Below are 12,873 nucleotides of genomic sequence, written 5' to 3' on the forward strand. Positions count from 1 at the left end.
GCTTTCCCTATTGGAGACCTTGGCTTTAAGAATTTTGCTTTTCCATTTAGGACCATGTAGCCCAAATTTTATATATACTACATATATACATATATGCATTCGTACTGTACTGTACTTACAACTAGAGTTGCATGTCTGTGAATAATAATAATAATAATAATAATAATAATAATCCCTTGATTATCCACAGCTCAACATACATTACCCTCATGCAGTTGGCACCAAGACACCCAAGATACATGTGTAACATGTATACAGTTCATGAAAATGGGTAACATGGATGGGCATAAAGAACTGTTGGTAACACAGCTTATAGGAATAAACAGGCTGAGAAAGGATTTTGGGTGGTGGTGGGAGGCCAGGGAAAGAGTTTCTGGGAGTGGGAAGGCTGGGTGGGATGGGAGGGGAGCAATTAGCAGTGTTGGGTGGCTAAGACAGTCCTAGAAGATTCTGGTATCTACCACAGTTTTACTGTAGGGTAGAACAGAGAGGAGGTGGAGTGTTGCATGGATCTCCGAGATGGCTGCCCCATCTGAGATTTTTCCTGTGGGGCACCATACTGCTGGGTAGCCACATCCAGTGGAGCTTTCTTCCCTCTAAAGGAAGGCCTAGTGTTGTCCATTCCTTTTTCAAGTTTTCAGATACTGGGATGACAGAAATAGATGGCTTTATTTCTGCCTTTGGCCTCTGCTTCCCAGTAACTGAAGAATTCTGAAATTTAGCCTTAACATGCTGTACAGTATTGTTTTAAAAGTGAAGGGACAAACCTGTGGCCACTCGGAGGTGGTACTGGTTCTCAAGGATTGTGGAGGAACCTTTCCATTAAAGCAGAGAAAAGTTACCTCACTGGCTGTAGTTGCCACGCTAGCGTGGGCGATGTCTGTCTCCTTTGGCAGGTTTTGAATTTCTAATGAAGGAGGGACCACATGCCATTCCATATTGGGAAAAGTAGTTCTGCTTCAAAGTGTTCCACTTCAATCATTGGTTTCCTTTCATTGATGAGGTATTCTCCATCTGGCAAAAGGATACCCTTTGAGACTTCACATCATGGGTTATCAGTATTGGTATCAGGGGAGTATATTGGTAACCCTGATACTCCTGGGTTTTGGGGATTATAGTCCAAACTTTTTGAGGTATTAGGACCAACTGACACTTAGGAAGCTGGAAGGTTGTATCTAAACGAATCCTCTGAACCAAAATGAGATCTAAGTGACCTACTCAACTTCTTTCTTTGCTCACAGGACCTCAAATTTTCACAAAAAAACCAATCTCTGCATAGGTGGTTTTTCCATGCTTTCTCTTTAGAGGTCTGAAAAAATTTTGGAGACAACATCAAACTCAGTGTTTAGAGCTGTCCTTAATTTCTGTTAAGAGGAATCCTCAATAGGGTCTATGATATAGTGATGCTCATTATCAAGGGTCTCCTTGGTACTGTAAGATTTCTTTTGAAAACTTTGACCAAACTTCAGACAGACTTTTCATATTAGGATCCACCTACTTGACAGATTGGGTAAGGACAGCCACATCACCACTGCCCAGCATAAGCTTTTGAGTCCCGAACAAAGGGCTATTATCCCTGGGAGGAACAGGAACTTAGGGTGGAGGAGTGTGGACCATATTGGGGTCTTACTCAACACCAGATTGTTGCAAAGGGCTCGATTTAAGCTGTCTCTATGGGCCAAAGGTTTCAGTAGGAGCATGGATAGAAGGAGACTACATCCTTCTGGCATAACTTCAGCAGAGTATGTTTCCATCCCTCTCCACGCAGAATCCATGTTTGGGCCAATACTCCAAACCAGTGGATTCTAGTACCTCCCACTTTCACTCCTCTGTTGGAGTTGAAGAGTCTTTTCTTGGTAGAGGTATCACTAATACCCGACATGAAATGAACATAGGCACTTAATTTTTCCCTCCTAAATTTGGAAGATCCAGGGATACAGTCTTCTGCTCTACATGAGAGAGATACCTGAAATGAGAATGTGGACTCTCCATGCAACACTCAGATATCAAAGGAAACCCTGCTAGGGCCTGCACTATTCTGTTTGAAGTATCTGTACCTTCAAGGGAGTACTGTATAGTGATTTATCCAGGACTTCTGTCCTGCTGTGTAGTGGTGATATGGCTGCTTTAGCTTAATTGGTTCATGCAGGTGCCCTTAAGAGGGAAATTCTGCTTGCTGTTCTATCAGAATTCTGGGAGGAATTCATAAGCAATATCAAGGGTGTGCATGCTACTGAGCGGCAGTATATCAGAGATACTTTTCATGATTCATGAGAGGAATTTAGATCAGTCCTGGATGCTGAATGGGATGTACTTTGCAAAAAATTTCTGCACTTTTAAATTAGAGAATACAGAGGCTGCACAATCTGTCCGGGCAGAGATTGATTCTCTCGCAGGAAAACTTAGGTCATGGGAACAGGTAATGAAAATCCCCAAGCCCCAAAAAAAGTTGAATTCGTTGTCTAGATCCCCATTTAAATCAGAATGGGTATTAGGAGACATCCTATCCGCTTCCAAAACTCCCACTGACGACAATAATACTACCAGGCCAGACTATAAAACCTCAGATCTGAAGGTACTATGGGTACTGATATCTGCCCCTGGTAATGATACTGATAACCCTTGGTGTGATGCCACAATGTGCATACTTTCACCAGATGGCGAAAAATATATATATATATATATATATATATATATATATATATATATATATATATGTAATTCTAATAGCCACAATGCCCTCTTAACTTCGCTAATTCCTCGCGCTTTTTAGATATGCTTGTAACTACTTGGGTTTTAGATATCCAAAGGAAGAATGAAGAGCCTGTGACGGCCGGCCGCGGGAAGCGAACCCGAGTTACCTTAATCACAAGGAGGTCACGTTGCCGACCTGGCTACGAGAAGGATAAAAGTCTATCACCTCTCGTACATATATATACCTGTCGTTTTCAGATATATTCATTAGAGCTGGAATAGACCCATCCTCACCATCGTAGCCAAGTGGGCAATCGTTTTTATTGCTTTTTAGGCTGAAATATATATGCAGAATCTACTGGTCACTTTTACCAGACACATATGTAATTCTAATAGCCACAATGCCCTCTTAACTTCGCTAATAAAAACGATTGCCCACTTGGCTACGATGGTGAGGATGGGTCTATTCCAGCTCTAATGAATATATCTGAAAACGACAGGTATATATATGTACGAGAGGTGATAGACTTTTTATCCTTCCTCGTAGCCAGGTCGGCAACGTGACCTCCTTGTGATTAAGGTAACTCGGTTCGCTTCCGCGGCCGGCCGTCACAGGCTCTTCATTCTTCCCTTTGGATATCGGCTTCAGTAGTTACAAGCATATCTAAAAAGCATGAGGAATTAGCGAAGTTAAGAGGGCATTGTGGCTATTAGAATTACATATGTGTCTGGTAAAAGTGACCAGTAGATTCTGCATATATATTTCAGCCTAAAAAGCAATAAAAAGCGATTGCCCACTTGGCTACGATGGTGAGGATGGGTCTATTCCAGCTCTAATGAATATATCTGAAAACGACAGGTATATATATGTGTACGAGAGATGATAGACTTTTATTCTTCTCGTAGCCAGGTCGGCAACGTGACCTCCTTGTGATTAAGGTAACTCGGGTTCGCTTCCCGCGGCCGGCCGTCACAGACTCTTCATTCTTCCCTTTGGATATCGGCTTCGTAGTTACAAGCATATCTAAAAAGCGCGAGGAATTAGCTTGAAGTTAAGAGGGCATTGTGGCTATTAGAATTACATATGTGTCTGGTAAAAGTGACCAGTAGATTCTGCATATATATTTCAGCCTAAAAAGCAATAAAAACGATTGCCCACTTGGCTACGATGGTGAGGATGGGTCTATTCAGCTCTAATGAATATATCTGAAAACGACAGGTATATATATGTACGAGAGGTGATAGACTTTTATCCTTCTCGTAGCCAGGTCGGCAACGTGACCTCCTTGTGATTAAGGTAACTCGGGTTCGCTTCCCGCGGCCGGCCGTCACAGGCTCTTCATTCTTCCCTTTGGATATCGGCTTCAGTAGTTACAAGCATATCTAAAAAAGCGCGAGGAATTAGCGAAGTTAAGAGGGCATTGTGGCTATTAGAATTACATATGTGTCTGGTAAAAGTGACCAGTAGATTCTGCATATATATTTCAGCCTAAAAGCAATAAAAACGATTGCCCACTTGGCTACGATGGTGAGGATGGGTCTATTCCAGCTCTAATGAATATATCTGAAAACGACAGGTATATATATGTACGAGAGGTGATAGACTTTTATCCTTCTCGTAGCCAGGTCGGCAACGTGACCTCCTTGTGATTAAGGTAACTCGGGTTCGCTTCCCGCGGCCGGCCGTCACAGGCTCTTCATTCTTCCCTTTGGATATCGGCTTCGTAGTTACAAGCATATCTAAAAAGCGCGAGGAATTAGCGAAGTTAAGAGGGCATTGTGGCTATTAGAATTACATATGTGTCTGGTAAAGTGACCAGTAGATTCTGCATATATATTTCAGCCTAAAAAGCAATAAAAACGATTGCCCACTTGGCTACGATGGTGAGGATGGGTCTATTCAGCTCTAATGAATATATCTGAAAACGACAGGTATATATATGTACGAGAGGTGATAGACTTTATCCTTCTCGTAGCCAGGTCGGCAACGTGACCTCCTTGTGATTAAGGTAACTCAGGTTCGCTTCCCGCGGCCGGCCGTCACAGGCTCTTCATTCTTCCCTTTGGATATCGGCTTCGTAGTTACAAGCATATCTAAAAGCGCGAGGAATTAGCGAAGTTAAGAGGGCATTGTGGCTATTAGAATTACATATGTGTCTGGTAAAAGTGACCAGTAGATTCTGCATATATATTTCAGCCTAAAAGCAATAAAAACGATTGCCCACTTGGCTACGATGGTGAGGATGGGTCTATTCCAGCTCTAATGAATATATCTGAAAACGACAGGTATATATATGTACGAGAGGTGATAGACTTTATCCTTCTCGTAGCCAGGTCGGCAACGTGACCTCCTTGTGATTAAGGTAACTCGGGTTCGCTTCCCGCGGCCGGCCGTCACAGGCTCTTCATTCTTCCCTTTGGATATCGGCTTCGTAGTTACAAGCATATCTAAAAAAGCGCGAGGAATTAGCGAAGTTAAGAGGGCATTGTGGCTATTAGAATTACATATGTGTCTGGTAAAAGTGACCAGTAGATTCTGCATATATATATATATATATATATATATATATATATATATATATATATATATATATATATATCAGGCACTCTCCGGTTTACGACGGGGTTCCGTTCTGACGCCGTGTCATAAGCCGAAAATCGTCATAAACCAAAAAAATCGTCGAAAACCGTAAGAAAACCTTACTTTTAATCCTTTGCGTATCCTCTGGGTATCTTGAAAATGACATAACCTGCATTTTTATTGAGTCTTTCATAAAAAAAACCCTCCAAAATGTTACCATTCTGCTGTTTTGAAGCCAGAGAGAGAGAGAGAGAGAGAGAGAGAGAGAGAGAGAGAGAGAGAGAGAGAGAGAGAGAGAGAGAGAGAGAGAGAGAGAGACTGCCTCACCACTTATCTACCAGAAAAAAGACTTGGAATTTCACAGAACTACAGAGCTCCCCCATTTTTACTTTAAGTATCATCCTACATCAAATATAGCTCAAATTATTATCCTATTACTACTGTATTAATCTTTGAAATTATATTATTAATATAATTTCAAAGTCATCTTAAAAATTAGCCCCTTTTCCAGCCAGAGAGAGAGAGAGAGAGAGAGAGAGAGAATGAATTACCACTGCGACTTACATCCAGCCATTCTTGTGCTGGCATGGGCAAAGGAGAGAGAGAGAGAGAGAGAGAGAGAGAGAGAGAGAGAGAGAGAGAGAGAAAAATACTACTCGCCCTCCTTTTAGTGTATGCAAAGCCCGTGAGGTACAAGCTTTGTGATTGGTTAAAATCCCACCCTTCCTGCCAATAGCATGTCATCAAGGAGGGCGAGAGGGGGTTGCTATAAGTTGTTATTGGATACTGTCAGTCCTTCCGGCCAATAGCGTATCATCATGGAGAGAGGGGGTTACTACAAGCTCTGTTATTGGCTACTTCTAATCCCCCGAGCCGATATCGTCTCATAAGCCTATGTCAAAGCAATAAAAAATTGTCACACAAGCGATGGTGGGATTTTAGTATATTTTTATTTTATATTTATATACAGTAATCCACATTTCTTTGAAGGATATATGCAGTACAGAGAGAGAGAGAGAGAGAGAGAGAGAGAGTTGGCCTTACTTAAATCTCAAAAGAGTGAAATTATTCGAGAGAGAGAGAGGTTGAATGAAGTGATTACATCGGTAAGCAGTTTTATGATTTCACAGGATTTTAATTTAACTTATCGATACTTTGCTGTGGTTACCCTAATATTTTAAAATTAGTAAATCCTTTTTTCATCATAAAAATGTATTTAGTCATGAAAATAAAATAAAATCAGTAATTAATGAATATTGCTCTATGCAAAAATCCGCAAACGTGAATTTTCTTCCATCGTATGCATTGGACCGAGTCATCTGAAATATTACCCTCGAGAATCGTAAAAAAACCTTACTTTTAATCCTTTGGGTGTCTTGAAAACAAAGAATCCTGCATTTTTATTTTTGAGTTTTTCATAATAAAAACCCTCCAAATATTGACCATTCTGCCAGTTTGGATGCATATTTCTTTCGATCGTCGTCGGACTGGCGTTGTCCACAATACCGTCGAGAATCCTAAGAAAACCATACTTTTAATCCTTTGGGTGTCTTGAAAACAACGAATCCTGCGTTTATATTGGGTTTTTCATAATAAAAACCTTCCAAATATTGACCATTCTGCCGTTTTGGATGCATATTTCTTCTGATCGTCGTCGGACTGGTGTCGCCCGAAATACTGTCGAAAATCATAAGAAAACCTTACTTTTAATCCTTTGGGTGTCTTGAAAACAATGTATCCTGCGTTTACATTGGGTTTTTCAAAGAAGAACCTCCAAAATTTGACAATTCTGCCATTCTGGAGCCATATGTCTTCTGTCGGATTGGCGTTGTCAGCGTCGTAAACCTGGAACATGCGTTGTAACCCAGGAAATAATTTTTTTATGAATATATTTGAAAAGGGTCATAAACTCTGAACATCGTAAGCCGAGCCCATCGTAACCCAGAGACTGTATGTATATATAATTATATATATTATATATATAATATATATACACTATATATATATATGTATATATATTCTGTATATATTCTCATGATATTGTCTTGAAAAATGTATGTCTTTCCAGAATGTTGTTATATTTACTGTTCTAATAATTGTGTATGCCATATATTAGTAAAGATTATTGAAATGTCTTCGTAATGTCATCTCACCAAAATTAATAACTTTAGATAATGTAATAGTGGGGGAGAGAGATTATATCACTTGGCCTCATGTGACTTAGGATGTCATTGAGATATCTTTTGCTGTGATTCAAGTGTGCATCAACAGTTGAGATAGAGAAGGATGCTTAGTCCATCAAGCAATTTCCTGTTAGTCATGTAGTCAAAATTCATGTTAAGACGAATGATAGCCTCAAGCCATGTGACTACTGCATCATCTTTTATCTTAGAGAGAGAATCATGTGGGTTTCTAAACTTGTACTGTTGTTTTGTTGCATCGATTGTGTTGAGATCTTTTCAGAAGCTTTGTCCAATACGTAGACAGACGCATCATGCAAGTATTCTCTTGGGAAGGGGAAAAGGGAAGTGTTGCACAAAAGCACATGGAAGTTACGTCATTTAAACTCTGATTGCATATTGTCCGCCTTTGATTTCATGTACAGAAATGTTTTGCATTTTAGAATATTCTTTGGGGTCTTGATTTTGACTGGAGTCCAAAAATTTTGTCATTCTGGGTCTAGAGACCTTTTGTGGTAGTTCCCTCTTTCTATCTCCCTCTGTTAAAAAAGTGATGAGTAACGTAAAGTAATTAATGGTCGGTCACTCCATTTTAACTTATTGTTAAATCTAACATTTAGCTTTGTAGGTGTGTGTGTGTGCGTAACGGTGCCTTGACAGGAATTGTGAAGGTGTGTGTAATGCCCAGAACTGCAGTTAACAGGTATGGTAATAAAAATTTATGCCAAGGTATAATTGGAAGTGTATAATTTGAAGTATTTAAATAAGTGATTAGTAGACCAGTCAGTATAATAATGGATTTGTACTTTAGTGAATTTAAGTTTACATTTCATTTTCTTGTTTTGTATAATTGTTTTCATAATGTCATTTGAATTACTTGTTTAATTCTTGTTGAATTTAATGCTTTTACATTGTGTGTTTATAATTGCCTAGTTTTCAGATACTTACTTAATTTAGTTTCACATATTAACATTTTGGTGATTTAAGTTTGTTTCCTGATTTGGTTTAAGAATTAATTAAGTTTACGTTTTCAAGTGATAGTAATTTTTCTTTAAAGTAAGCTTGTTTGTTTTGATTTATTAATTTTAAATTAAAAATAAATTTTTGTGGAATACTTTGTGAAAAAAATATATATATACACACATATATATTATATAATATACACACACACACACATATATATATATATATATATAATATATATATATTATATATATATACATACATACGTATATATATATATATATATATATATATATATATATATATATATATATATATATATATATATATATATATATATATATATATATATATATATATATATAATCACACATTACCACAGTTGAAAAATAAGAGACGGGGTGTAGGTCCTGACCGGTTTCGACTTTATTTCCAAGCCATTGATGAAGGACTGATACAGAGTATAAGAAGTCACAAATATATATACTACAGGAACAGTACTGATGAACATACACAACTGTTAGAGACTACGTATCCACCCACCGGCCGGTGTCAAGGTAGGAGTGGCCTTCAAAACTCATTTGGCTAAAAATCACAATATACTCTCAGGGGACAATACTGATAAACATACCAACCTTAGGCGACCTCAGATCCACACCTGACAGGTGTCAGGGAGGCGGAGTTTGGAAACTCAATAGCACTACTGCCCCTGTACTGTGTTTACAAATATGATAATCCTATATTCATACATCTCTATTGCCTGCCTTAAAATTTAAACAATTTACAAATTTCTTTTGATATTAAAGGATCAAGTTTATACATCCCTTGACTGATATTCATATTATGGTTGTAACTTTCTTTTATAAAGCTAGATTCAATGATATTCCTATTCAGTGCATTATTAGAATATACAATCTTTTTGCCCCTTCCCAGTTGATAGCATGATTGTTCTTACTAACATGTACAAAAATACCTCTGTTCCCCTGTGCATATCTCACACATTTCTTATGCTGTTCAATTCTTTTTTCCAGTGCTTTCCCCGTTTGGCCAATATAAAAGTTGTCACAAGACTTACATGGAATTTTATATACACATCCTTTAGTATTGTCAGGGGAGTGCTTGATAAGTACATTTTTCATTGTTTTATTGTTCTTAAATGCGACATTAACACCAAAATTGTAAAGAAGATGGGGGATATCTTTCATATTATTATTATAAGGCAGTACAAGCAAATTTTTTGTGTTGTAAGGTTCTTTTTGGTTTTGATACAGTCTTTTTTGCTGGAGAAAGCACTGGAAAAAAGAATTGAACATCATAAGAAATGTGTGAGATATGCACAGGGGAACAGTGGTATTTTTGTACATGTTAGTGAGAACAACCATGCTATCAACTGGGAAGGGGCAAAAAGGATTGTATATTCTAATAATGCACTGGAAAGGAATATCATTGAATCTAGCTTTATAAAAGAAAGTTACAACCATAATATGAATATCAGTCAAGGGATTTATAAACTTGATCCTTTAATATCAAAAGAAATTTGTAAATTGTTTAAATTTTAAGGCAGGCAATAGAGATATATATGAATATAGGATTATTATATTTGTAAACACAGTACAGGGGCAGTAGTGCTATTGAGTTTCCAAACTCCGCCTCCCTGACACCTGTCAGGTGTGGATCTGAGGTCGCCTAAGGTTGGTATGTTTATCAGTATTGTCCCCTGAGAGTATATTGTGATTTTTAGCCAAATGAGTTTTGAAGGCCACTCCTACCTTGACACCGGCCGGTGGGTGGATACGTAGTCTCTAACAGTTGCGTATGTTCGTCAGTACTGTTCCTGTAGTATATATATTTGTGACTTCTTATACTCTGTATCAGTCCTTCATCAATGGCTTGGAAATAAAGCCGAAACCAGTCAGGACCTACTCCCCGTCTCTTATTCTTCACCTGTGGTAATGTGTGATAAATGAATCACGTACAAGTTAAGTATATCTTAGTTTAACCAGACCACTGAGCTGATTAACAGCTCTCCTAGGGCTGGCCCGAAGGATCAGATTTATTTTTATGTGGCTAAGAACCAATTGGTTACCTAGCAACGGCGCCTACAGCTTATTGTGGAATCAACCACATTATAGCGGAATCACCAGAAACAAATTCCTCTTGTTCTTCACTGGCATTACCAACAGAGTGGTAGCTGAGAACAGAACCCGCTCACCCAGTGAAGAACTGAATCACGTCAAAAGTGATAGCCATATATATTATACAACTATATATATATATATAAATATATATATATATATATATATATATATATATATATATATCTCTTGTTCTTCAACTGTATGGGGTAAGCCGGCCTTCTTTTGAAGGAATTTTTGATTTGGCTTTGGGGTAGATTCGCTTAGACTCATGTATCATACCAGACCCAACCCTTTCTTCCCAGCAGCGGTAGTTATTGAGAACAGAACCCGCTGAGATGTTTGTTATGTTTTAGAAGGTGGTGTTGTAGTGGCTTTGTTTTGTGTGTGTATAGTCTGTAACATCCATTTGCTTTTTAGCAAACCTATCCGTTGATTACATATATAATCCTGGGATGTCTACGGATAACAAAGTGTCTGCCTCTCTGATCAGTGATAATAATCCTCTATATTATGCTGCTGTAACCGACTGAGCCATCGAGGCTATATATATATATATATATATATATATATATATATATATATATATATATATATATATATATATATATATGTATATATGTATATACAGGTAGTGCTCGACTTACAATAATTCGACTTACGATAATTCGCTTTTATGATGGGGTTAGGAATTAATATCGATACGACAATATTTTGAAAATACGTATTTTTAAATTTCGCGGGCGACTGGTGCAGGCAACAATGTACAATCAGGCAGCGTACGGTGTACGATACGTTGGCCTGAGAGGCTGGAATAGGTACATTAATTCAATGAGCCGACCTCACTTGCTCTCGTTGTGTTGGAAGTTAAAATAGGTCAGTGTTCGTTTGCAATTTTTGTGTGTTTGTAAATACAGGTAGTGCACAAGTGACAATAATTCGAATTTACGATGGAGTTAGCAGTTAATACCAATATGACAATATTTAGAAAATATTTTTAAATTTCGAGCGGGCACAGGCAACAGCGTACAGTTGCCATAGAATCAGGCAGCAAGAGAGACCAACTTACAATAGACCAACTTCTTTTTCTCCATCTCATTATTCCATCTTCTAGTTAAAAAAGGAAGAGAATGATAAAAGTATTGTTAGTACCTTATACTCTTGCGAAAATGCGTCAGCAATAAACAACCGAACGAGAAACTGTTGTTTTGCTAATAACCGAATCGGATAACAACTGGTTTGCTTGTATTTCAACCATCGTACGGTTAAACAATTACCGTGGTTATGTTAAAAATGACGTTAAGTACTGATATATTTTTACACTATACCCTTATCCGCTTCGGAGAAAAGATCGGCAAGGAAATATATTGCTACAGTAAATTTAAGCTGCAAGTTGTAGTTGAAGCTGAGAAAAGAATGTTCAAGCTGCTAATGACTATAAATTATCGTGCATTGGCAACATGGATAAAACTCGACTGCAAATAAAATTGGAAAGTATTTTAATCAAAACTACTGGGGAAAGAACATATATTACTGCTGTTTTCACGCCGATAAAAGATAAATACGAAAAGTTCGTAGTATGATGATGAAATGAAGAGAAAATAGCGAACGGAGTCATGATTTTTTTTTACACAAAACAAACATGCCCCCCAAACGGCCAGCCACCAACATTATCTATTAACAAAAAAAATAGCTAAATTAATTTCACAACAAGACATATTTAAGTTATATTTTGACTTAAAAACACTTCTTATAACGAAAAATATATATGTTCCTCATAAATAAAGTATCTAGAGATTCATTTACGCTAACTAGAAGCAAGAAATGCCCTCTGAGCCGAGTTAAATGTGGTGAAATAAACACTGCGTGATCGATTTCCAAACCAAAACATTTGATTGCTATGATCGAAATTTATAATGCAAAAGCAATATAAGAATATTTACAGTTGAATATAGTGTAGTAAAGCATAACTTTTTAAAAGATCCATGGAAAAGATGCACATTCGTCATTTTGAATGTTTGTATAATACGGTGTTATTATGTGAAAATAGAATACAGTATAATGTAGGCTAGGCTACCGTATATGATATACGAAAGTGCAGGCTAGGCCTTGTTTGTTTTTCAGTTTCTCTTTATACTGACTTATCATGTCAATCTGCATTGAACCTGCAGAATTAGCAGACACTAATAATTACTATACCATATATGTATAAAGTATACTGTGTAGTGTAGGCTAGGCTACCTTATATGTATAGATTGTATAGATGGTACTGATTACCCTAGTGTAGGCTAAGCCATATTCGAGTTGCGATTTTTTCAAC

At 37.6% G+C, this 12,873-nt stretch overlaps 2 protein-coding genes across 3 annotated transcripts in view; one reads left to right on the top strand and one right to left on the bottom strand.

The window, feature by feature from the left end:
- The window catches only part of LOC136830834 (DNA-binding protein SMUBP-2-like), a 713,243-nt gene that overhangs the window by 438,617 nt on the left and 261,753 nt on the right, over window positions 1-12,873 (top strand). The window lies entirely within an intron of this gene.
- Window positions 1-12,873, bottom strand: part of LOC136830835 (alkaline phosphatase-like) — a 177,998-nt gene that overhangs the window by 95,678 nt on the left and 69,447 nt on the right. The window lies entirely within an intron of this gene.

The sequence above is a fragment of the Macrobrachium rosenbergii genome, chromosome 47 (assembly GCF_040412425.1).
Source record: "Macrobrachium rosenbergii isolate ZJJX-2024 chromosome 47, ASM4041242v1, whole genome shotgun sequence".
Classification (NCBI taxonomy): domain Eukaryota; kingdom Metazoa; phylum Arthropoda; class Malacostraca; order Decapoda; family Palaemonidae; genus Macrobrachium; species Macrobrachium rosenbergii.